The 26821-nt window shown below is 38.5% G+C and overlaps 1 long non-coding RNA gene across 1 annotated transcript; it reads left to right on the top strand.

Moving 5' to 3' along the window:
* The first annotated feature begins 10108 nt into the window (after window positions 1–10108).
* Window positions 10109–26530, top strand: LOC146763891 (uncharacterized). Its single transcript, XR_014951643.1, has 3 exons — window positions 10109–12273; window positions 12371–12444; window positions 13733–26530. It is a non-coding gene; the product is annotated as an uncharacterized LOC146763891 (long non-coding RNA).
* Window positions 26531–26821: the final 291 nt, after the last annotated feature.

Raw genomic sequence — 26821 nt, 5'->3', positions numbered from 1 at the left:
GCTTTTTCAAGGGCAATAGAAGAATATCCCTTGTGTTCACAATTATTTAATGGAGAAACATCTAGATTGCTTTCAGAGCTCCATCTGGCAGAAGATTGTGTGTACAACTAGAAAACTAAACTTTTTCTGAGAACCACTGGTGATGAAAATCTTTACTTATTTTGCCATGCAAACTATGCAATTTAGTGTGTGCTTCCCTTAGGAGGTGACATGGAAAAAAAGACCTAACTAAAGACTTCTGATCTAATGCCAAAATGTATTGCATTTATTTGCTTTATATATTTTAATGAAAAAATGTCTTTTGAAAATGTCCACATTTAGACATAAAAGAACCCAAATAATTTTAAATAACGACATTGTAAATGTCAGTTTTTCATAAATGAAGCAACAAAGCATATAGAGCAGGAGCAGGGCAACATTGTCAAGCAGATTTATAAAGCTGCACTCCAGCAAATATTTTTTAAAAGCAAATAATTGAAGGGATATTATCTTTTTGTGGCTGAAGTTCATTTCTTCTCCCATTTGGTTGGTTTTGAAGAGGTTTCAGAGCACTTAGCTTGGTGTCCTGGCAGTCGTGCAACAACTGGCCCCCATGTGCCTCTCCACTTCCCCGTCCAAGCGAGAACTGTGCAGTTTCCCCTTGTGCCTGCAGTCATGCAGGACAAGGGTCCAGAAGGGAAGGGAGAGTGTAGAACAATTAAATTCTCAATTAAGTTACATTAAAACAAGGCTTACCAGGTTCTCCATAGTGTTTTCCTTTGTTGTTTGTTAGATAAACTAGAAAAAATTTGCAAAGCAATAGGGAGCTCATTCATACAGGGCAAAACTGACAGATTCTATCTGTATATGGGTATGTTATGTTAAAAAAAAAAAAAAATCTGATTGTCTGATACAAACCTGCATGTTCTCTAGAAACTTCCTTCTTTCTCTCTTGAGTAAAGCAGTGATAAGTTTTGATTTCTGATTGTTTCTGCTTTCCAGAAGGCTCTCCTGCAGTACAGTCAGTACATGACATGAGGCATATTAATCCAAGTAGTATGCTGTTCCTTTCAAAAGAATCCTAGCCAGTAGGACACCTCTGGTGGGTTTTCTTCGAGAGAGAGAAGACCACTACAATATAAGAGGGAAACACAAAAGGAGTACTTCTTCCAGATAACCCACACTAAGTCCCTGGTGAGCTTTTCTTCCTTCTTTCCTCAGGGAGCCCCAGCTTGACTACAGACAAAGAGAAATACTCAGTATAACACTAAATACTGAGAATACTGAGTATAACACATCTGTACTCTCTCAGGAAAATATTTTCACTGTGCTCCATTCTAGTCCAAAAATTATTTGGCAGAAATTTTACTATTTTTTGGTTTGTGGTTTTTATCTACCTTTTAGGTGATACAGGAAATAGTGAAGCCCAGACTTCAGCCTAAATGAAGAGGATCAGTTAACATATATACATCTCTTTCTTCATGTCTGGTTGCGTTGCCTTTTGTCCAACCTGGAAATGAAACTCAAGATAATTTTAGTAAAGAGGTAATATACAAGAGCATCTTTATTTAAAGGCCTTCAGGGAAAGTTAATGGAAAAATGTCCACAAAAGCCCACTCCCCTCTAGGGGTCAGTACATTTTACAGGTTTTAGGAAATTAGCATGATTGGTAGCAAGCACCAGTCAGGAGGACAAGTGGTGATGCCATTCCCCCCAGGGTCAAGCCCCTTCTCTGGAGTCCCCATTCAGCACTAGCTGTCCTTTGTCCATGAGAATGTATCTCAAAGGGTTGTTCTTGGCCTTGGCTCCCAGGAAGAACCAAGAAAACACGGAGCCTTGTACTTCTCGAGGCTTGGAGCTACAGAATTTGTTTTGTCTTTCTGCTTAGTGAAAGGCCATGGCTAAGCACTGAAAAAATTAGCCACTAATAAAATAGGTAACAGAGTTACAAAGATATGTTTGAAGACTACAGAGAACATATAAAAGAAAAGAGGCAAAACCTAAACAGCATCAGTTGAGAATGCTTACTTTTGTCCTCAGAAGTTCATGAAGATGTTACAGGATCCCAAGAGTGGACTTGGTGCCCAAGTACAACATCAGGTGCCTTCTGATCGCCAGATCAAAATGTGGGTGTTATACATAGTTTTAGAGGAATTACATACAACTAAAAATATTTCTAAGATGCATAATTTTTAATTAGAAGAACTGTGTAGAAGTAATATTTTCAATATATATTATTTTGCATTGTCCTTATACTCTTCTGAAAATTGCAATATAATGGAAAAAGTAAAAATTAGCACCATTTTAGCTGTAGCATTGCTTTCTACATGAAAGAACAAGAGAAAATTCAGCTATTTATGTATAATTTTGTATAAACAGAAACAGAACAATCCATGTTTTTGAGACATGCCATCCTATATAAAATAGCAGAAATCACATTTTGCCTCTGAAATTCTGTTCACTTTGTGCAAGCAGGAAAATTTATCAGCAACAGACAGAGTATAAGGAAAAAAGAGACTGATATAAAACAGAAGAAAACTCTATAGAAGAAGGCTTTTGTCAAATATAATATCACAAAAATAAATCAAACTCTTGAAAAGATATTATGAGCCCCATGCAATTCATCAAGAGAGAAAAGCTTTTTAAAGCAGCTGACTTACAAAGACTAATGCCATTAACAAATATTTTCTTAATAAAATCTTAATTAAGCAAAGACTTCTCAAAGCATATATTCCCTAAAAATCCTACAACACAGTTCTAACACTTTATGTTTTAATAATTATTTCATAATTAACAGGTGAAACAGATTTTTAGTTCATCCACTTACTCCACTCCATTTGGACTCAACAAGTTTCTATATAAAATAGTCTCAGGCACTGCACAGGGATTTGTTTTTCTTGTAGTGCTTGCCTTATATATAGTAGTTGCTATATAAAACGTTTCCCTTCTGAAATGAGAGGGTGTGGGGGCCAAGCATTTTCATTTGTTTTGTTTTGTTTGGTTGGTTTTTTTCGTGAAACTAAGGTTCTTGCTTGAGATTTTTTTTGCTATAATATTGCCACATTCTGTGGTGGTTAAGGGGTTAATATGTTGGCATAAGGTATTGATCAATGCACAAGGTTAAGACCGAACCTGAGCTCTTGCTTTGGTTGTGCTGGGTGAAACAGATTCATACCATGCTTCAGTTATGATCCCTTTATTCCTTCAAAGACATGTACAGCAGCTGAGCTTATCATGAGCTTGGAAAAAAACCTTCTATTTTATTGGCATATGAAACCTAGGAAACAGCAGGTCCTTCATTCAGGTCTCCACATATAAGTGTGCAACTCTCCTCTCTAGGGACAATAGGCTGCAATGTTTTAAATTATATAAGTAATTCAACGTCTGTTTCTTACTGTAGTTGGTGGGCTGTGTCTAAACTGAAAGGGAGCTCTTCAGACAAAACACTGGTTAATTCTGGCTACAGGAATTTCAGAAATATAATAAAATCATAGTTTTGCAGTGAAATCACCCATCATGTGAGTTGAATTTTGAAAAATTATGTATTTACCTACTGTATGGAAAAGTCAAAAGGAACTGCTTTGTGGATTTTCAAATGTGTAAAATAAATTTTTGTGGCTTTATTTTCTATTCCCATGTATTTTTCTAAAAATCAGTCCATTTAAAATTCATTCAGGATGATACAAAATGCATTAGCTCCTGTATGCTTGGGATTATGCTTTTAAAAATATATGTCTACATTTCATATTGAGTTTCAGAATACATTGCTGTTCTTTAGCTGATATGAATTAAGCCTATCAAATTATAAAAGCCAATTTTTTACTGTATTTATTTTTCAGATGAATATCTGTATGCCAAAAAGTACAAGAAAACATATTTGGGAATTCTCTTGTTGCTTGCCCCATTATGAGCATCTCGCTATAACCAGATTTTTTATATGATGCATGGAGTACGCCAAGTATAGAAGTCTAAATGTATCTATGGAAAAACTGTGTCATGTAGTTTGATAAGCTCATACTTTCAACTTTCAAGTGTTCATCTACAAAGTAAATTAATATTGTAGAGGCAGTTAGTGGGTTGGTTAAGGAATTTTTGTGTGCAAACATTGCCCAATGAGAAGAGTAAAAAAGAAATGTTCTTTCCAACTAAATGTACCCAACCAAGTCTAAATGACACAAAACACATCTGGCTTCAGGTTTTGCAATGCATTCCATAAGTAAATTTTGATTAGTCACAGGTTTGCAAATCTACAAAGCAGAGTTGTGGCCAGTGTCTCTGTATGTGAAAAGCTACGTAAGGTATTCAGCTGGAGCCTTTACAATTTTGTATTTCACCAGCTTTTTGGACTTTTTTTGCAGTTGTATCTGAACTGCACTTTGAGTTTTCCCTTGGTCAACATAAAGAACAAAGCAAAATTCAAAGCTAAAGGTTCTGTATAGGTAGAAGCAAGAGAAAACAATCATATGAACAAATAATGGCTTCATAGCCAAATTTACTTAGCACCGCTCTTGTTTTTATTTGCCCCTTAATACATGAGCAATTTGTATTTCGAAACTCAAGCCCAAGTGCTGGAATTAGAATTTAAAGCACGAGGTTTTAAAAACCATGTCACATGTTCAAAAGCTGCTCAGATCTGTATCACTGTGAGTAGCATTTTCATTTCATTGTCATAAGGAAACAATCTCAATCCAGTACTTTACAATTGCTCCAAGATTGTCAGAAGGGATTTTTGACTCATCTGAAAGTAAGGAGTCAATCTCAGTAGAGATGCATAGAAAAAATTGTGTGGCCAGAGGGCAGCCTTAAAAAAACAGAAAGCAAGAAGAGGAAGATACTTGGAAGTAGAACTCACTGTCAGAAAGTAAATATCCAGTCATCCCCTTCTGCTGCTCAATAAACATGGTAAATATCATCAGAGCCAGAATTTCAACATGACTTTTCTTTTGCTAGAAGAAAGAGAAGGAAATTGGGCCATAATTAATTGTGCACTTGAGTGCAATGGAAATAAATAATCAGAGGAACTTGCTGGCATATAGAGTCTTCCAAAAGAGACAAGAAGCCATAGGAAGCATGGAAAACACAAGACCAAAGCCACCCTTGGTTTCGTCCTTTACCTCATCTACTCTAGTTTATCTTTCTGAACGATCTGGAAGAAATTATATTTGTAACCCATTTTGTGATATTTCAAACACATCTCAGATGTCATCCCTCAGTATCAGAATAGAGAAGTCTGTTTATGGGGAAATGCAATATCTGCAATTTCTGGTCTGACAAAGTCAGTATGATAACTATTTAGTGAGTTAGTGGGTTTCTGGTATTCTGGTTCTACAAACCACTTTTCTCCCATCAATTGAGATGTCTCATTTTATGACTTTGAAGATACTCAGAACTATGCTACAAGGCAAATGGACTAAGAACAGTCAATAGACCTGCATTTTCATTTAAACAATACAAGTACAGAAACAACTACTATTCATCCCAGCTAGGAATTTACCTTTTAAGTTATGAAAACCATCACAAAGCTGTGCTGCTATTTCCAGTGCTTGGGCACAACATAAAAAGTTCTTGATTTATATGAAGATCAGATCATCTCACAATTGGAAAACATCTGTTTGAGAATTTTGGTCAAACCAAACAGGCACTTCTGCATGTCTCTCACTGCACTAACCAATAAAATAATAATAATTTTAAAAAATAATAGCAGGCACAGCAGATGTTGAGCTCATATCTTTGGCTTTTCCAATGCTGCAGAAACAATTAGATTAAAAGACCCAGTCATAACATGTTTGAAATTTATTGAGGAGGCTGCAATTATTTTGCACAACCTAATTGTATATCCAAGACCATAAGCTCCTCTTCAGCTAACATACACTGTGCCACAGGTTTTAAGTGGCAAAGAAGGGAGGCTGGATGAGAAGACAAGACACGGCTCAGATCTGAAACAGTGGAAGAGACAGGGTGAAAGAGAAAACTGAAGAGCAAAAAAAAGGGCAGGACATGTTTTTATATATATATATATGTATATATATATATATATATATATGTGTGTGTGTGTATATATATATATATATATATATATATACACTGGGTTGTATAGGTATGCAAGTGAGTATGACAGGTATCCATCTGTGGCAGGGGTATCCAGGCCATGGATGGACAGTCACAAGGCAAGGGACTCAAAGCTTACAAGTCTCAGCAGATATTCTCAATCTGCTCACTCCAGCAAAGGCTTTTGAGAACCCTTCTTGAGAAGTTTCCTAACAACTTGACTTTCTGCCTAGGGGATCTGCACAGCCTCATCATAAGAACCCTGTTGTTCTGTAATCAGGTCCAGGCTTGAGCAAAGTGGGTAGGTGTTCTGGAAATAAAAATCCAAATTCATCTCGCTGAGAGAGTTGGGAAATAGAGACACTTCAGGAGTTAAACTGAAAATAGACTGTGCCCCAGGGCTCCCAATGAGTATGGGTAAATGTTGATTTATATTTGTTGATTTATTTTGTTTAATGTAACTTGTAATGAAGCATAAGAGTAAATGAGATGACATGTGTGTGTTGCATCAGGACCCTTGGTTGTCTGCTGCCCCACAATAGCTGCTAAGCCAGGAGAGTCCTAGACAGTACTTACCTGCTTGCTGGCATTTCTTGCACATTCCCAGGGCAGAATACAGGTCTCTGTAGCACTGTAGCTCTGTGCTTTGAACAATACAATGATTAGTGGCCAGGACATGCAGGGACAAAGCAGATATCTCCACAGTTAAGAAATGGTAATTTGTCCCATGAGGGAGAAAAGTTTGGAAGGTCTGCCTGAGGCACGCATGAACAGAAAACCTCAATGAGCTCTTGTACAATGCTGTGATCTTCCAAGCAAAAGAACAAAGGATGTTCTCAAAAGATTGCAGGGGACATGGGTATACCATGATTAAACTAGAGAAAAGTCTTGAATCCCATGGTTATATAGACACACAGACAGCTCTATTGTAATGTAGTCCTCAGAATGGAAGTATACTTGAAGTTCCAGGCATTTGCTTTTTACAATGAGATATTAAATTTCTAATCCCTGCTTTCTTCCTTTGGCTCACAAATATGTGGGCTGCCTGCAGCCACTTTGCATTCATGGGAAGGTTTGACTAGATCTCCAGAGAAGTGTCTAGAGGCTGTCTGAACTCTGCTCCTGGCAGAAGATGTTGTGATGAAAACCCAGAACTGGAAATTAAGAGACCCCATGCTGCCAGCAGCATGCTGGCCTGTGAGCTTAAGCAGTCTGCTCAAGATTTCAAATAAATGTTTCAAAACTTCAGAATGTCTCTTAGGAGGGTGTGAGGGGAAATTAGATTGCAGAGATGCAAAAGAGGTTGAAAGACATGCAGCCTCTGTTCCACTGCTCCACTGTTACAAACCCAAAGGCAGGCCTAGGTATTACTTAAGGAAGAAGCAGTAAGCAGTTCACAGGCTGAACCATGTCCTCTGGCTCAACACTTTATTCTGGGATGAAAACTTTTCTGGGCCTGGCTTATTTTCTTTATTTTCTTATTTTCTTTATTTTCTTATTTTCTTTATTTTACTCATTATTATTTTCTTGTCCTGGTCAGAGAGGCTGAGGAGCAGCCTTGTATAGCCATCTTATCCCAGGAGGCAATGGAGGGAAGATTGAGAGTTTGGTTTTCCATGAAGTATTTGTCACCTGCAGACAGGAGGATCTCATATCTTACTTGGACAAACAGCCTACAGCTCCTGATTTTTCTGGTTTAACTCCTCAAAAAAGTTCAGTTTCTGGAGAGCAGTGCTTTCAAAGTTGCAGAATCTATCTTCAGTAGAAGTTATTTTCCATAATTTTGGATCTTATGCATAAAGTAATCATGTCTTCAAAGGCTTAACATTAGTATTGAAAAGAAGATAATTAAATACACTCCGACAAAAACAAATAATGAAACTGTTTAGAAACATGATCAAGACTGGGTTATTTAATTCATCCAGGCTACTAATATCCATATTTGCCATTTTCTTTTCCCAAGTTTTACTATGAATAAAGATTTCTCCTGTTATGATCTATTTCTTCTAATTCAGCAACCAATCTCTTGATAGATAAGAACTATCCAGTTATGTAAAGTGAGATGTATTCTTGGCCTGTACCTGTCTACAATAAATAAAAATTTAAAAAATAAATATGTTGTTGTCTATAAAGAAGCCTGTCAGCTTTTGCTAATTGGAAAGAAAAAACTCTGAAACATATAACAGAGACAGTATTGGTTAAAATTATTGGAAGAGTTATCAGCTACCATAAATATTTCTGTTTGCCTGGTGGTATGGTTTCTTGCAGTTAAAATACATAAATATGATAGTCTGCATTCAGCAAAGTCATATTTTCTTTCATTTCTCAGGAAAATTCTTAAGCAAATAGATATTTTTAAGCCAAGTCCCACAGAAGTCAGTGTCTGCTATACCAAAGTTAACCCTATACCAGTTTGGTTTGAGGAATCACCCCACTGAAACTTAAGGATAAGACCAGATTTCACATGCAACATTCACATGCTGAATCACCATGGTTGTGGTGGTGACAGTAGAAAAGCATTTGCAGATGTGTAATAGAAGTGCCAGAGGGATAGTTTGTGGTATGTTGCAAACAGAAAGGTGACCAAAAACTTAGAAAAAAAATCAAACTAAAGCTGCCCCTGTCTCCAGCAGTGTCTGACGCCAGGTGTTAAGGAAAGAGGCATATTTCTCTTGACCACCTTCCTAATATCCAATGACAAGCAGTTCAGTAATTCCTGAGCCTTCGTGAGCAGTAGACTCCCATCAGATTTTTCTTCTCTGAATTTCTGCAATCTTTCTTGAAGTCTTGCACACCTAATATGCCCACTGCCCTGATGCCAGCTCTGTTGTGCACCCTGCAGAAGTATTTGTGCTTTGTTTTCTGCACTCATCTCATTTGATGTCCCCTAGTTCCTGCTACAGAGGAAATGATGAATGCTTGTTCCTTGTTATTTATTTTCCATTGCACTGAATGCCTTATTAGGAACTGCTAACAGCAAAAGCCTCAATAGTCTTTCCCATAGATGTCTAGTTCAATTCTTTCTTTAACAAAAGCATTTGACCACTCTTGTTGTTTTTGTATTTGCCTTCTCCATTTCTTCTATGTCCTTAAGGAACTACACTGTACTCAAAGTGTGGGAGAACAAAGGTTGTGACATTTTCTACTATGCTATTTTCTTTTCTCAAATAATTCTGAGCACACAAATTATCATATAAACCTATGTAGAACAGAGTTTGAGAATTTTTCTGTGAAAACTAAGATCTTGTTTCCAAAGAGAACCAGTCCCACCAGAGCTGCTCAAAGTATAGATTAACCTGGAACTTTTTTCACTGACATGCAGTTTACCTACATTGAATTTCATCTGCCATTTTCTTATTTTATGTCTTAATGTTATGAGGCCTTTCCATAGTTGTTTTTAATCAGTCTCTATTTCTACCTCCTAAATAACAGATAAAATCTGTTCCTCTCCTTTTTCCAAATCTGAAACTCTTGTTATCACCACTGATGACCAGCTTCCACTGTAAAAAAACTATTATTCATTTCTGCCATCTAATTTTATCCCTTCTTTTAGTAATGCAAGGTTTATCCACCATATCCTAAGGCAAATTAAATTAATGAAGTATCTCTGCTGAGGGAGAGTCCTGCTGTCTGATACCAAGAAAAGAGCTTTGCATCCTCCTTGACACACTGCCCAAAAGCAATAGCGGTACCTGAAAAATTCCAGTAACTCATGTTTGGCCCCAGTTATCACAACCTCATTAGCACTTCATGGACACAGCAGTTTCATACCTCTTTGTTCACTGCAATGATGGGAAGATGCCTGTGTTCTCTGTCTCTAATGAAAAATATTCCCTTCAATCTCAGATATATTAGGACACGCAGAAAATCCAGCAGGTGTAGGCGAATATATTCTCCATCACTTTGGGAGCTTTTCTTAGCTTTTTACAGACCTCTTAGGCTTCCCTGTGATCTGTCAGCCAAATTCCAGAGGTATCTCTGTCATCCACACTCCCTTTCCACCTTTAACCTCTTGCAATTGTAAATGTTCCTTAATGTGACACACATTAAGGATCCTGTTCCAAGTGCTTGGAACAGTAGCTCCTGTTCCAAGTGCTTGGCATAATGACAGGACAGTTGTTTGTGCTCTCTCTGAGCCTTGTGAGTGCTCAAAGAATTTTTTACCCAGAAGGCAATTGCTTGAGGCAAATTTAGCATATTTGGGCAACTTTCAACTAGAATAACTGTACCTCTCTAAGTTTATGGGATTTGGGCTGGGGAAGAAAAGGTATGGACACACTCCATTGTATTTTATAGCAGATATAGTATCTTATACCACCTTAAACCAGAAGGAAACATTTTACACATTTTTATTCTAGCTTTTCTGAGTATTGATTACAGTGAAGCTTGAGATAAAACGAGGGCAAAGGCACATGGGAGCTGGGAGTTAGGCCATGTCTCTGACACACAAGCCTGGTTTGAAATAAAATCACAACAACTTTCCAGTGTTCCAAAAGGGAAGTCAGAGGAACTCCAGCTGAAGTGACTTAGAATTAAGTTTAGCAATCATGGTAATACTAACACAGTATGGATCGCTGTACAGTACCTAACTAGAAAATAAAAAATTCTGAAAGTCTTCCTGATAACAGTTAGACATGTCTCTATTATTGTATTTCCTCTTTGGGTTTTTTTGGTTTTTTGGGGTTTTTTTTGCCTGTGTGTTTTATTTCTATGTTGCAAAGTATTTGAAGTCCAGCTTTGAGGGACAAGCACAGAACCAATAAAATGATCCCTATGATTCAATTTGCTCCCACAGAAGAAAATTAGAGTAGAAAAAATATTTCCTTTGTGGGAAAGTATTATTCATTTGCAAATATATGAGAAAATTTCATCTTGCTTTCTTCCAGAAGAGTTTCCCCTTCGGTCACTGCTGCTGAGACCTCCACTCCTTAGGTCATGGTCTTCTCTTTTATTGTTTCTGTTTGCTACAAGTTGTCTGTCAGTAGAGCTTTTGCCACAAGTTACCTGTCAAGAGAGTGAGAAAGAAAACAGGAAACAACTCTGCACTAGCTCTTCAGGTCACCAATTATGAAGGCCTCCCCTTTGCATTTTGGTGAATTATTTGGGAAATCTCCCTCTGAAATTAAAAAGTATCTTGGGACCAGTATATACCCTTAAAGTGAAATCATGTTGTTATTTTCCTCTGATTCATGGCTGAAAAAGGTCTGTATTTGGTTATTTTTATAATATGCCATGACAGGTCCCAGTAGGTCCCAGCTCAAAACCAGCATTTCCCCTCCACCCCATCCCATTTAACTGTAATGAAGCAACTGTTCAGACTAAGAGATGACGAAGTGACACCTGTGAAAATATAAGATCATAAATACCATGATGTCATTGTAAATCTGCAGGAATTAAATAAACTTATGAAAATTGCAGGGTCTTCATTTCACACCATGTTGTCACCCTAAAGGCAATCCTGAGAGTGTGGGTGTTGAGACAGTAAGAAGCTCAGCACCAAGCCCTGGAGAAAGGCACAACTCTGCTTGTAGGGCCGAGTTGTGTCTCATTGCTGTGACATCATATGGCCTCTGAAGCCCAGGTTTCCATTAAGTTCAGTAGACTTTTAATGTGGTCCCAAATGCACAGCCCAGTGTTTCATCTTCTGTATATGCTACATTTCCCCTCTGATTCAGAGATTTTGTCAAGCTGCAAAAGGCTTCAGGCAGCTCTTAGGCCAAGAGAGTCATGACTCCAGAGCCATGCCATTTTCCTTAATCCTTTGAACAATGGGCTCCAAACCCCAAATCCAAGTTTTTTTTTAGTCTGTGGGCTATTTTCTGAGCAGCAGAAATCACCTAGGAACCACACTTAAACTTTCTTCTCCTTCTGTGCCTCTGAAACCAAGGCTCTAAGCACTACAGGAGAAACTAGAGGCTTTCAGGGCTAGGATTTCAAAGGGCAAGAGCTGTGTTTGTGCACACAATATTTGAATGCACACTTGTTGCATGCTTAATCCCCGTCACGTGCAGGAGAAAAGGGATGGATTTGCATTTGTAAGATAGCTGTGTCATGCCCCAGAACTCTTTTGGCCAAGGCTGCCATCTACCACTTTGTGTGAGCCTGTGGTTTGCATCTGCCCATTTTGCTGACGGTGTTGGCTCCAAGAGCAATAGACTTTAATTTTTGACAGCTTTCCCTTGTGTCTTTTCTAGCCATCTGGGAGATTCCTACTCTGTTGTTGCCCCTGTGCTGGATTCTGCCAAGGTGTGGGTGCTTTCAGCTGTGTCTTGTGAAGTTTTATTTCTCTGTGCTCACATGTAGCCTGGTAGGTGGCTCAATCTTTCCTCCCTTCCGCTTCTAGGACCCAAGGCTGAAGGAGCATTTCAGGTGAAAACCTGCCCTGATCACAGGGATGGACTGCTTGATTTTCTGAAGGTATGATTTGAATAAATTATGTCCTGTTTTGTGTCATTTTTCATCATGAGATTCATGCATGTGCTTTCACTTCCACATACTACTCTCTGTTGAATAGATGAGCTCACAAAAGAAATAGCATAAGAGGAGGAAAGCAGGAAACAACATGCTCAAATCATTGGCATTGCCTATCCTTGGGACATTTCAACTGACTTTGTGCCCTTTGTGGCTTCATACAGTATAGTTTTCATGTAAATCTTTCTACTTCATTCCCCACAGAAGTATCCAAATGTCGATTCATAAGTTCCCTGCTCTTCTCTCAGCAGACTGGTTATGTCAGTCACAAAGTTTCCCATTCATTCTGTTGCCAGGGACCTCTGAAAAAAGATTCCCAAACCCTACAAGCCCTTTATAAGTTGCATTAGCCGCCAGGGAGAAATGTCATAATAAATGATATCTGACTATGGCAGATGTTTACCTGCATGGCAGCTTGGAGTTTACAAATATTCCTACTGTAATGAAATCACCCTTTTTCTTTTTCTGGGAGAAACAAGCATACTGTGCTTTGAGGGTAACTGATAGACTGTCAGATTTGTGGTCTTTAAAGGGTTAAAAAGACTAGAGCCAGTGTGAGAAAGCTTTTTTTTTTTACAACATTTCTAACAAGCTGAACAAAATCCAGGCCTTCTTTAATGAGCACATATTTTATACAAATAAGCTCAAACGAGCTTACCCATCTCTAATTAAACTAGAAAGGAAGCATTTGTCCTAATTGGACTGCATAACTGAAGAATTAATTGTGTGGCTGCTTAGAATTTCAATCTTACGGCCCAATTCACAGAAAATACCTTCATGGTAGGACATACACAAGTTTTCTCCTGTCTTTAACCAACACATAAGCCCATGTGTGATATTGATGCTTTGGCTTTGTTTTTTAAAGAAAGAATGTTCACACAGACATACATGGGCCTTAGTGGAGGGTATGTACAGTATTTCAATATTCTAATTAGGCCACGAAAGAATAGCTCTCTGTCACCATAATTAGGTACTCAGTTAATTCCAACAGTGAAAATGCTGTGCTAACTTATTTACGAATATCAAAAGGGTGGCTATTACATTGACTTGGCTTCCAGAAACAAAAAGCCTGGCATGGGAATTCATATTTCTGTCCAGTAATGCCTGGCTCTGTGCATGACATCGCAAGAAGCCCAGGAGCTGTTGGAATAACATCTGCCATACATGGAGTGTGCTTATTAAAACGGAGTAACACTGACGAACACCTCCTCGTGAATCTTGCAAATCTCTCCAGCTCTGTTTACTCACTGGAGCAAGTTTCGACGACTGACCACGCCACATAGCCAGCCCTGCTGTGGGAGAGGAATGACACGCACCTGGCCCTGAGTGCTGCCGGCGGGACTGTCAGCACAGATCCAAGATCTCCGGCGGTGATACACGAGACAGAGCGCTGCACAGCTGTCAGACACAAGCCAGGGCATGAGCCAGGCTGGCAGTCACAGGAACCTCACTTTAGCTCACAAACTAAATACTTTCTATAGGGCTCCCATCTGAAACCCTGCATCTCTCTGGCCAAGCTCCTGTGACTTCACTTTAATTCTTCTAGAGCAGTGTTTTCAAGCTAGTAATTTAGATGCATGACTGCCTTTGGAACTTCACTGTAAATAAGATGTTGAATTACTTCAAAAGGCCATGAAATTCCCTATTGAGAAACAGTAGCTGTGAGAACACCAACCTTAATATTTTGTATGCTTTAGAACTAGTGACAATATAGGCCTAATGTCAATTTTCTCTTAGCAGGGAGTGACTATAATGTAGGTCAAGGCTTGAATATTCAACCATTTATGAATGTGAGCAATGGAAGAAAAACCATAAATCATTGAACGATAAGTTTTTCAGACTCTTCTTGATTATTCTGCCTGCAAGGAGAGTGCTGTTATTCTACAGCATAGGCAATAAATATGTGTTATATTAACTGCTCAGCTTTTTATTCTATTTGATCTTTCAATGCATAGGAAGTTTATTTGTTAGACTCATTTCTTCTTCCTGTATCAGGTTTTCATTTAGAAGTTCCAAAAGTGCCTATCTGTCTTTTCTTTATTTAGAATTTTTTATTGTTAGAGTCATGCCTGTTCTCATTTATTTTCCAAGATGTACATAAAGTGGACAGAAAACCAGAGGATCTTCCTAAATTAGATGCAGTGAGTAGAAATGCAGACCTGAATATTATGCAAGGCAAAATTAGAGACCTTCAAAAAATCGTATCTGTATCATGTAGACACTGCTGCAAATCTTGGTGGACCAAATTTAGCCTGGAAATGCATAGAAAGTTTGAATTTTTTTCTTGTGGCTCCAGAGCAAGCCCTCACACTCAATCTAGAATTGTGCCAGATATATCAACTGTATGTGTGCATTTTTCCACATGTCCTAAATTAAAGCAAAGGAATATGAACTACAGGGACCAGAAAAAAAAGTTGTAGAGGTACTTCTTATGGACAGAATTATGTTCTTAGCACCATAGGCTACCACTTCTAAACCCCTGACACCCAAATTCCCTGCACTTCTGGGTCTACAGACTCAGAGAAGTGAGAAAAGGTCCCCTTCTGAGAAAAGATCTGGGTCTACAGCAGCAGTCCATCTTGTGGTCAGGTTTCCTTAGCTGAGACCTGATTTCTAGCATGTGCCACCAAGAATATCTGCCAGGATGCCAGAGGGAGCGGCCTGTACATTCCTCACTTGAAGGGAGCCTTCCTAATGAATCTCCAGTTAGTGTATGGAACAAGTCATTGGATTTCCAAGGTTCAAACACCTCAGCTAAGATTAATGTGATTCACTGTTAACCTACACTTCTGTTGGCATTTTAGAGAGGGAAAGAAAACAGACTTTGACTCTCCTTGCTTCTATATGGGTCAGTCATAATGATTCATGCCCAGGATTTTAAATAGGCACATGAAGTAAATGATTGCCCATTCTTGTTGCAGGTAAAGCAGTACAGAACATTGCATCTACTTTCTAGGATTTTTTATTTTAATAAAATTGTGAATCAGTTGAGTAAAATGTTTACTCCTAGGATGTGTGGACAGTACTGACAAGGGACTGTGTGGATTTAAGTATTGTTTTTTATCTGTACAGCTGCCAGTGGTATGTGGCCACAATAATGAAAAAAGAAGTCCCCATGCAAAATAACAGCTGAAACATGAGCTTTTCTATCCTGTATAAAATAATTCAGTGGTTCCAGTCCAGTCAGTGACTTAAATGAAGAGTGCAATTCTCTGTGTGCTGTTCTGTGGGAAAGAGGTTGCACTGCGAAAAGCCTTGACACATAATTTGGCACAGTTGGCCAGTCTGCTGCAGTGAGAGGAGACTGGAGCAGTCCAGAGACCAGATTGACTCACAGTGATAGGGAAAACAATTGCTCTCTTGAGAAAAGTCTGGTCTTTCCCTGGCAGCCTGTTTTTGCTATCTTAATCATGTTGGTACAGGAAATAATACTTTACCAAGTTTAGGAAATATATGTAAAAACTTCTGGTTTTATCCATGGCACAGACACATTGTAATACTAGGTACTAGGTAAAGGGGTACTTCTTAGCCATCCTCTTTATGAATACAGCATCCTCAGGCAACCATCACTGTTTTTAATTTAGTCTCTTCAAATTATTGTGTAGCATTACTCACTGCTTTCCCAACACATTCTGTGTATCTTGGCCTGGACTCCATCCATCTCACCACAGGAATGAAGAGTTAAAATCTGCCATCACTCAGACTGGTGTAAATGCTGAGAAAGTACTTGAGGCCAGTGGAGTCATACTGGATTTATGTAGATGTAAGTGACAGAAAAATTATTGCTAAGTGTCTGTTTAATTCCAACAAAATTCTATGATGCTTTATGATCCAGTCTCTAGTTCTCAATTCTTTGAATTGGACAAGTTAAAACAATATTTGACACATTCTTAAACAGCAGGGTATAATTTATTGCAATCCAATTACAAAAGCGTCACAAGAGAAAGGAATCAATTAGTTAGACTGTGAAGGCATAAAGAGCCACTGATAAGATGCACAAAGCCAAAAAGGAAAAGAAAAAAACCCTCTCAGGGTCAAATGTAGGAAGATCTTGCTTCTCCATGGAACTTTCTTTTTCAGTTAACAAATGTTCTTAAATTTGGCGGAGCAGAAGGAGCACCTGCCTCTCCCTGGGTCTGGGGACAGAGGGAGTGTGTGCCAACTCTCTAAGGCTGCCTGAAGGTAAAACAGGCCCAGACTATTTTTGGAGTGGTACATTTGACACTGATTTATGTCTGGTATGACAGACATGACAGTGAAGACAGATTCCTTGTCAAAAGGAGGTTCCTATGGAACAACATGTTCTGTGTAACCCTCTCCTGCAAGAGAGCTTGGGGATACAGCGTGTGCAATCAAAACAGAGCTGCAGGCAACACATGTAATCAGTGAAGGCATGTTGAGCACAGGCCAATCTCAGGAAAGCTGTAGGTGATATTTTTGCTGCATATAAATGAAGTCTGCCAGTGATAACTTGTGTCTTGAACCAATTTCCTGTTCAGAAATGTATGCTCATAAATCGTTCAGAAATCATAAATTGTTCCTGAAACAGCACCTTCCTTCTCATGAAGAACCACTCAAAATTATGGTTATGGGGACATATAACCCCCTAATCTCTTACCACATTTTGTGCTCCATTGTTGCAATGAGAATGTGAGGTCACAGTGCAAGATTTTCTGTAGCCAATGTAAATTGTCCAAGCTGCACTGAAAGAAATATAACTATGCCTTTCTCACACCAATGAAGCATTGCTAGTGTTTTTCTAGAAAAACAGAGCTCCTCAGTTTGCTGCTGCAGCTGGCATGGAAGCCTGGAAATAGAGAAGCATCTCATTGTGTGCATCCCCCTCATCCAGGCACACCTCAAAAAGGTGACTGAAGAAAAGATTCTGAGGTGCATCAGAAATCTTCTATGCTAACAAACACTGTAAATGCTTTTTCCCATTCTTTCAATCTGCTTGTCTTTCTCTTACTACTGTGAATCTGTGCAGTATTTCCAAACATCCAAACACTCTGCAGCTCTAAGTAACAGGGACAAAGCCTCCAATTGTTCAGCTTAATGGCATGAGACCATTGCTCAGTTAGCTGTGATGGAGTTTTCAAGAAAGACATCTCTCAATAACATGTCAACAGGGCAGCCTCTTTTTTTTAGGGTCTAATTAGAAAGTCTATGACTTGCTGATGTCCTAGACACAGAAAACCTTCATAATAAAGATCATTCTTGGTTAGTAGGAAAGAGGAATAACACAAACTGGAAAAGACCAAAATTCATAGGAAATCAGGTGCAATCAGTTGACTCAACAAAAGAAAGAAAACATTAGTGAAACTTATGCTTCTTACTGGGACTGAGTTTAAAATTACTTTCAACTTTCAAGTAATATCTTTCATAAACCTGTTAAACACCTTTACGCTCTCTAAAATATCTTCTCAGGTGTAGCCAAAAAGTTAAAGTTATTCTTTTTAAGGTGGTTTCCTGTGAGTGTGTTGTTCAGACAATCACATTATTTGAGTGAACATGCATAAATACACACTTAGAAAATATTGGAATGAGTAAGGGAGGTAGAATTTATTAGTGCCCCACGGTGAGGAACCTTTCAGAGTTGCTTCTTGGAAGCTCATCTTCAGGACACAAAATCAGAAGAAAGTCCGCCATGGTAATTATTTTTACTTTTTTGCTAAAATCAAAAGTAGAAGAGCTAATTTTATTTTGAGCAAGCTGCATGATGCAACTACTTGAACCAAAAGCACACAAATATGAAATATATCCATCATTCTTCCAGGGTTACCTTCTAATTTCTGTTTCTATCATATGGTACACAAGAAGCAAATCAACATCTGAGTCCCTTCTTTAGGGGTTTACTTGTCATCTCCCATTCTCCAGCTATGTGAGTGGAAATGGACAGGTGGTATAATAGTAAAACATGCTTCAGCAGACTCTGGTATATGAGACAAAATAAATACTATGTTCATAGTCAAATTCTGAATTCTTTAGTATTTCTACTTTGAACATAATTTATGTGCTCATGATTGATATAATGTGAACTGCTTTGGAAACTCTAGCAGCAAACACACCAAATTCTGGGGCAGTTTTGTTTCTCTAGAATAACTATAAAATGATACAACAACATGATCATTGTGCAAGATGCAAAGGTAACATATAAGTATGAGAAACCAAGGATAATAACGAGATATGACAATGTCCAACACTTCTGCAACTGATACAGAGATTATAAGGATTGGTTTTCCATTTTCATGTTGCCGTTGACAGTAGAAAAACTACACTACTTGAACTTTCATCCTAGAGAGAAGGTCATTAATTCAGATGGAGTTTCAGGTCACTTTTCCTGTCCCACAAGTTTGCCAAAGAGAAAAGACTCCTTCAGAGTCCCTTGTAATCAAGTGGCACTGTCCTAAAATCCTTTGTAGAAAGGGCTACAAGTCATAGAATGCCCTGCAGTGAATGAAGATGGAAAAAAGACAAATGCTCTCTAACACTGACATTGTCACTTCTCTGTAGTAGCAATTTACACCATTAGAAGTAATTGCAGACTGATGGGGCATTACTTATTTAGCAGAGAAAGAATCTCTACTAAGAGATCTGTTAAGATACTAGTATTTCCTTGTAGTATCCGAAGAATCCTTTTTAAAATGTTTCTACACTTAACTTGATCTGAAACTTAGTGCTATGCATGTAGCACTCTTCATAGAAATTCTCTAATTTATATTCAAACTAACAAGAAAATTCTGTAATTAGCTACAAGAGGAAAAAATGCCTTTAGACAGTGTTCTGGATTTTTAAGACTTTAACAGAGAGGAGTGAATTTCATTATTTTCTATCTGTTTAGAGAACATAAAAGTGAAATTGAGATATTGAATTTATTTAATTTAATTTTCAGCAGGATATTGCAATGGTGTATTTTCTTTCTCACTCTCTTTTCTGTACTCTCTTCCACATCACCCTGAAGTCACCTTTCCGTTCTCCTGTTCCTTATTATGCTTATTCTTTTTTCTTTTGGGGATTTTTTTTTCATGGTGCTTCTGGCCTTTCTCTTTTGTTTTTTGGGGTTTTTGTTTGTTTGTTTGTTTGTTTGTTTTGGGGTTTTTTGGTTTTTTTTTGGTTTTTTGTCGTTGTTTTTGTTTTTTGGGTTTTTTTTGTTGTTTTTTGTTTTGTTTTGTTTTGTTTTGTCTTGTTTTTGCTCTGTTACATACCTTAATTTATTAACTTACCCTTTGTAAACGACTGGCACCTGAGTAGAAAAATGAGTGTGTCTTTAGCTCCAGTCTCTGTCTCCTAGGCATGGAAGGAGGGCTGGAGTGGATGAGACAGCTGCCATGAGGTCATGCCATGTGGCCAGTGCGGCTTCCTTTGCCATCTTGAGAAATGAAACCCAAAACGGGAAGGACCATGAGCAGATAGGTCTCATTCTGCCGCAATGATCTTTGGAAAAGAGCCCTTCACTGACAAAGTTTCTGGGGAAGTTACTCAAGAATGACTCCTGCCTCTGGTTGGCTGTTTTCCCTTTTACACTTTGTGAAGCTCATGGCTAGAAGTAGCGACATCAATACCAGAAATGCCAGCTCATCTCCCCATTTTTCTCCCGAGGCTTTCCTGTGCTTTTGCCAGAACCTGACTCATTAATGATCCATTTGATAGGCAGCCCTAAAGCCAGAATCTCATGGAAATGCCACATATCTGATTGGCTGTCCTGCTCACTTGTATAAGGAGATCTTTAACAGTAACACTTTCCATTCCAAGGCAGTCATGGTTTACCCTTAAAAACATGACTAAACAGGCCAGACATGGACCACCTTATTTTACCAAGAAAATGTCTTAACCCTAATGGAGCTACTGGCCTGCTGAATGAGGCTTGCACCTCTTTCAGCCCAACACTCCATGAGTGCTCGTTATGGCAGCGTACTCATGGGGGTACAGCCCACGAGCCTGCTCGTCCACTTCAGACAACACTCAGTCACCATTGCTCAAGAAAGTAAAGACAAGGCAAGAAGCTGCTGGTCAGGCATGCAGCAGGTCAGTTCTGAATATGCTGTTTGTGCTCAAACACAGACATAAAATTAGGACCTAGTGAAGATAACATAATCTCTACCTACCCTGTGACAATTTCATTGTGGTGCTGTCTGGCAGTGTCCCAGTAACTCCACAGAATGGAGCTGGCTCAGCAGACTCCAGCCACAAAAGCTAAGATCATTCTGGGTAATCCTCCCATCAGGTTAGCCATGTGCCTCTGTGGAGACACAAGCCCTCAGTGAAAATGGAACAGTAATGGCCATATTTCAACAAATTTCAATTTGGATGTTGACAATCCATTTGTTCTTGAAAATATATCCATAAATATATCAATGTGAAACAAAGCCCTGATCTGATCCTTAGTGAATAAATGGGGCCAAATATACTTTTCAAACAAATGACACTTCAGATTTTTTTTTAATCTACTGTCCTCAGTAAGCCTACACGAGTATGACCGAAATCAGAACTGTCTCTAAAATGCTGGTCTGTAGTAAAATTCTAGTTAACATGCACCTATGTTGAAAATGCATGTACTGGCTGATTTTTTTCTCTAATATACCTGGTTTTAGAAATACTTTACCTTTTGATTATTTTACAGGTCAAGCACCCATGTGATTCTTTTTGAAAGCCTTGGGTAATACTAATTAATCTAAGCTTTTATCTGAAGATTTACAGGAAGACAACAACATTAGCATCCTTCATCTTTGCTCAGAAATCCTGTTAATATTAATACTATCTCAATCTACAAAATTATTCAAGGTGGTAGATCAAGGAATACCCCAGGTGATGACAGATAATAGAAAGTTGAAAGAAGCACACTGCAAGGTTTTTTTTTTCTCTCTGGTCTCTGAAGTGCTTTGGAGCACATCTGAAGTAACTAAATGAACCTCTTGTTTCCTAAAAAGTCTTAAATATTTTTGGGGATTGCTATTTCATCTAGAGAGACTACTACCTGTGTCACAGGTCTGATGAATCCTGTCAGCATAAAATTACTTATAAAGGCTGAAGGAATATTTCTATTGGTGGTAGTCATTTGCTTCACTTTTTCCACCACCAAACTTGCTTAAAAAGACAATAATGAATGAACTTCTGGTATTTCATCTAGTGATGTTTCATTGTATATCCTGTCAGAGACAAAAAGGGATGAATGGGATTAATTTCTAATGCTGCATACTTTCAGATTACAAATAAATGAATCAATTAACTAGTTGTACCTGGGGTAATTTCTTTAGAAGGTTTAGTTGCCAAAGTTTATAATAGCCACCTAATAGAAGGAAAAAAAACAAGTAGGATGGTTATGTTGTAGCTCACAGAATGCATAGAGCTGAGCTGTCATATATCTGCAGATATATTTTCAAAAGAATTTCCATTTTGAAACGTGTTTGTAATACAAAATAATAATAATACATATTGAACAATGTCAGTTCTAATTTCTTGTTTAAGTTTGTTTCATTGAGGCTTTTTGGGATGACTACTAGCAGCCAGTAGGAGTAATCAGTAATACTGGCTTGTCTTATTCCGAATTGCAGTGGAATTAGGTGGCTGCTGTGGGTTTCTCCCAGTGAGGAGGTCTTCATGAGGATAATTCCACATGTAGGTATCCCTAGAGAGCTGTTATCATTTAGGTACATCTTAGCAACATCCAGGACAGTGGGAGAGGGTGCTGCTTGACTGGTTTTGCCCTCATTCTGTCTGACACCCAAAGCAAAACTGAGGCTCAACACTGTTTCAGTTCCAGAGAGACATCTATATTGCAAATATATATTGAAAAGTGTGTTGAAACACCCCTGATAGAAACATACGGAACAAAGAATGTAACTAGACTCATTCACCACAATCCCAGTGTTTCAACCATGAGGCATGATAAAAATGCTTCCCTTAGCCCCTGACAAGATCTGCACAGAGAGACATTTGTGTCCTCAAGGAAAGTTCTAAGCTAGCCTAGCCTGAGCTCCTATGAAACAGATGCCATTGAAAGGCAGACAGGACCTATATGCTACAGTTTAGTTCTCTCCCTCTCAGACTAGCCAAGACACTGGTAGACATCATTGTTAGAATGATGTGGATGAGTTGCTACAACAGAAATGGTACTATAAATTAAGTATATGTATATATTTAATAAGGAAATAATCTCCTTCCCCCTCAAAAGGGAATGGGGATGCAGTCATTGACATTATTAATAAAAACCACCTTGTTGCATAACTATTTAAATTCTAGTGACACTATCAGAGAAAGTGCTCTGCCTTTCAGGTCTATAGCACCTCTGTACCTTGGGAATCAAGGCAAAGAGATCCCTCCCCAATTTCTGATTCTGCAGATTGACAAGTGTAAACTCAGACCAGTATATTCAGTCAGTATCTCACAGGAAAAAGCAGGACATCAAATGTACTTCTTCAAATGAAGATAGTGACTTCTCAAAAAAGGCTTACACCAACATAATAATGAATTAAGTAGTATTTCTACAGCTCATCTTCCCTCGCAAACTATGGAGCTTTCACACTTATCCCTCATTTGCTTGACTCTGGCCATCCTTAAATGCAATTGTATCCTGTGAGTAAATAGCCTTCTGTTTTTTCCTTGTAGTTTGTTTCCAAGATAGCAAAAATACCTCCTTTTTGATTTTTGACAAAAAATGTTTCTACTTGAGTTGCAGCTGCCCCCAGTATTTCTGCTGTTCATAACTGCAACTTTGATCTAGCAATAGTGATAAGCCACAGGCTTTACACTTTGATCCTGTACTGGTTAGTTTATAATGTTTAGGATCTGGATAAGGTGCCAACCAGCTCCACAGACTGCAATTAATTTAAGTGCTTGGAAGTATTGTGAAGAAGTCTGTGGCTCTTACAGCAGATTCTGGAGCAAGAAGAACCTCAGGGATTTATTAATGAATCTAGAGTAGTTCAGCATTCCTTGGTTAATAACATCTAAAATAAAATATCAGTTATCGTCATTGTATTTATACAGTTACACAAGTTAATTCAATCTGATTAGAAACATCTCTGAAGAAACCACAGATTTTTACCTTTTTAAAGGTTACAGTGAAACAAAGAGCATATCCGAGGAGGAAAAAAAAATTTAAAAAAACCTAACACTCAAATTAAATCAGTGGTTCAGATTTTCATCTTGCTCCCCTGTGTGATTTGGGGAGGCAGGCAAGAGGGAGAAAAGGGTCTTCTTTCTCACTTTTTTTGCCATATATTAAACTCTAATATTTCTAGCTGCAAGAGGGACTAAATAAAAACCAGGCACATATTATCTGTGGTTTTTAACATTAGATCAGCTGAAAACTGTCCTCCTTTACTGGGAAGTGCCTGTATTTGCCAACAATTCTTTGTGTCTGACTCATTTCCTTATTACCTCTCTCCCCTCTTCTGTTTTCCCTTAAGGGGTTGACTTTCCCCCACCTCAAACAAAAATAATTTCTTTGGCATATGAAGGTCAAGGACAGATTTCCTAATGTCTGCCTGCTTGCATGCCTATCTCCCCCTCCCTCTCTCTCCTTCTATCTGTCTAGTTCTCTAAGACATCTATCCTTGTAGGTTCCTGGAGCACATAAGACAGGCTTTGCTCCATATTAATGCACTTTTTTTTAAACAGAAGATAAACCCATATGTGCCACTTAAGATTTTTACATTTAGTGATGTGACCAAGAAGCCTACCTGTGCTCTGCAAACCTGACTCAGTAGTCAAGCTGTAACATAAAGAAGTGTAACAGCAGGAAGGAATTAAGACCTCTCTCAGCTCAAATTTTGAATATCAAAGCACTCTTCCCCCTTTTTCTTCAAGGGAGCAAAAGAGGCTTTAATGGACTAGTGTCTCCCAGCTCCAACAATACACCATGACCAAGAGAAAGGTAGCATATCTATTTCTCTTTATATTGATAGTGACCAAATTTTGAAGGATGCTCTTTGTGCATTAAGTGGGTACTGATTTAACACTACTCTTCTACTGCCTGTTTCTTTTTGCACAGGAGACATCTGCATAGCATATATAGTGCTATATGATATACAGAAAGTAGAGCACAGAAGAAAAACAGCTGCAATATACATAGTGTAGGCATGCATGCTTTCAGTCTTGTGTTTTTATGATTTAACCAGGAAGAGTGCAAAGGTTGGAACACAAAAACTGCACCCTTATTGCTAGCTAAAGTAATAGATGCCAAGGCAATTAGTCAATCCAGACAAGGAAAAAGCCAAAAGCAGTGCTTTTTAAGCAAGGAAGAAACCTTTAACATCTTCAAATCCCATTACTCTGGAGTGGCTTTTTGTTTCCATTCAAAGAGAATATTCACTCTCCCCATTTATGTTTTCACTTACTAAATGATCTGCAGTTATGCTGTAGATACTGCTATGCTGTATCTAAAGTTATGCTTTCTGCAACTTTTAGACTGATTTTCTTTCTGGCACTGTGTGTCATGTCAGAGGTAAGTATTGTAGATAAGTTAGTTGATCAAATCACAATTGAAAGCAGCACAATTGTAATGCACAAGAGTGACCAGGAAAGTACTCTGGAAATGCTATATCCTATAGGAGACCACGAAACTAAGAGCACATTTCATCTTTAGTAATCATGGCTCAAGTAGAAGAAAAAGCTCAGACCCAAGTAATGATTTGTGATATTCATCCTTAGATGTAGTAATGGAGCCTGGCCTTCAGGGAACACTAAACCTTCTTCCTGAAGGTCAGATGACTTTGGTTTGACTGCTTCAAACTGGGAGCTAAAAATGGAAACATTGACCATCTTCAATCAGAATTGAACTCCTGGTGTGCAGGAGTTGAGACAGCCTAATGAGACATTTTTTTCCAAACTCTGGCCTTGCTGATGCCTTGGGAGGCTGACCTGGAACAGAGACTAGACAGAGTTAAAGAATAAAGTAGGTATTTTTTAAAAGGCCTTAAAGGATATACCTTGGGCAGCACAGGAGCCTGGCCAGGGCTACACCTAAGATAGACCCAAGTCACAAAATGGACCATTTCATGGGGTCACGGGGTCTCACACTTTTATTAGTTTTGGTCCATTTACATACTGGGGTTAATTGTCCAGTTATAGCTTTAGGTTATGAAGTTCCATCCTCCTTGTTTTTCTCTCTTCAATTCCCCTTGTTTTTCTCTCTTCATTGTTTATGCTTTTGGGCCTGAACCTTATATTGATTGTCCTTGCTCCCAGGCTAGAAAAGGAATTATTTTGTCTACCTACTCTGTGAAGAGAGCTTACCAACACTAAATATGATGCTCAGAACTACACACTAAAGCAGCACAGAATCTAAAAAATATAAAAGCCGAAACTTAAGGCATCATTGCAAATACTACTGTCCATGACAATTAAGGAATCATTTGAAATGCTATGTAAACTTCACAGCATTTGTAGAAAGAGATACTGAAATTATAGACTGTAAGTCTCCTCATAACAATGTCAAATCTCAGACTAATGCTTATTCAGTTGGGAATTGTAAACATGCCTACTATCAAAACATACCTCCTGCCAGTACTAAGCTGTGCACAGTTTTATTTATTACTCCTAGAGGGTTATTCACACCATCAAATTTGGACATCTCACTTAGGTATGATTCAGAGGATCAACACTACATTCCTTAAAGTCAACAGAGAGAGATGTAGGCACTTCCCAGGCACAGGGTAATTCTGTGTAATTAGGTCAGATGCCTAATACTACATAAAGTATATGGTTTGTGTGCTTCCTGCAAGGGACTTGCTGGCTTTGCTAATTCTATGATCTCTGCCTTGGATGGGATCTCCTTGGGTTGGCAAATATTTCCATTTTTCCTTTTCCTGCCAACACAGACTCAGCCCATCAAACCCCATCCTTTCATTTTTGTATCTTACCCCTGTGGCCTCTCTGTACTTTTCTCTCTTCCCATGGAAGTCATGAACACCTGTGGGAAAGTGAGGGTTGTGGGGAGAGTGGTAGGGGTGGGGATGGCCCAGGGAGGGATGGACATCGCATTAAATACTGGGATTAGTTCACTGGTTAGACCACAGTGCTAATAACACCAGGGTTGTGGGCTCATCCCCATATGGACCATTCCCTTAAGAGATGGACTTGATGATCCTTGTGGGTTCCTCAGAATATTCTGTATTCTGCATACAGAATACAGACTGCCATGCACAGGTGTAATGAATGTTGTGGGTTCAAAGTGCAGCTGCTCTTAGCACATCCTTCTGTCACCCTGACCAACTGCTTTAGCTTTTCCTGTTAGCTGCTTTGCTGTAGCTGTCATCTCTTGAGATGCTTTTTTATGTGTTGATAAACTCTGCAGGAAAAGTTAGAGGAGAAATATATATAG

The sequence above is a fragment of the Lonchura striata genome, chromosome Z (genome assembly GCF_050655825.1).
Source record: "Lonchura striata isolate lonStrDom1 chromosome Z, ASM5065582v1, whole genome shotgun sequence".
Classification (NCBI taxonomy): Eukaryota; Metazoa; Chordata; class Aves; order Passeriformes; family Estrildidae; genus Lonchura; species Lonchura striata.
Note: the sequence above shows the minus strand (reverse complement) of the source record. Positions and strands in the feature narration are given on the sequence as shown.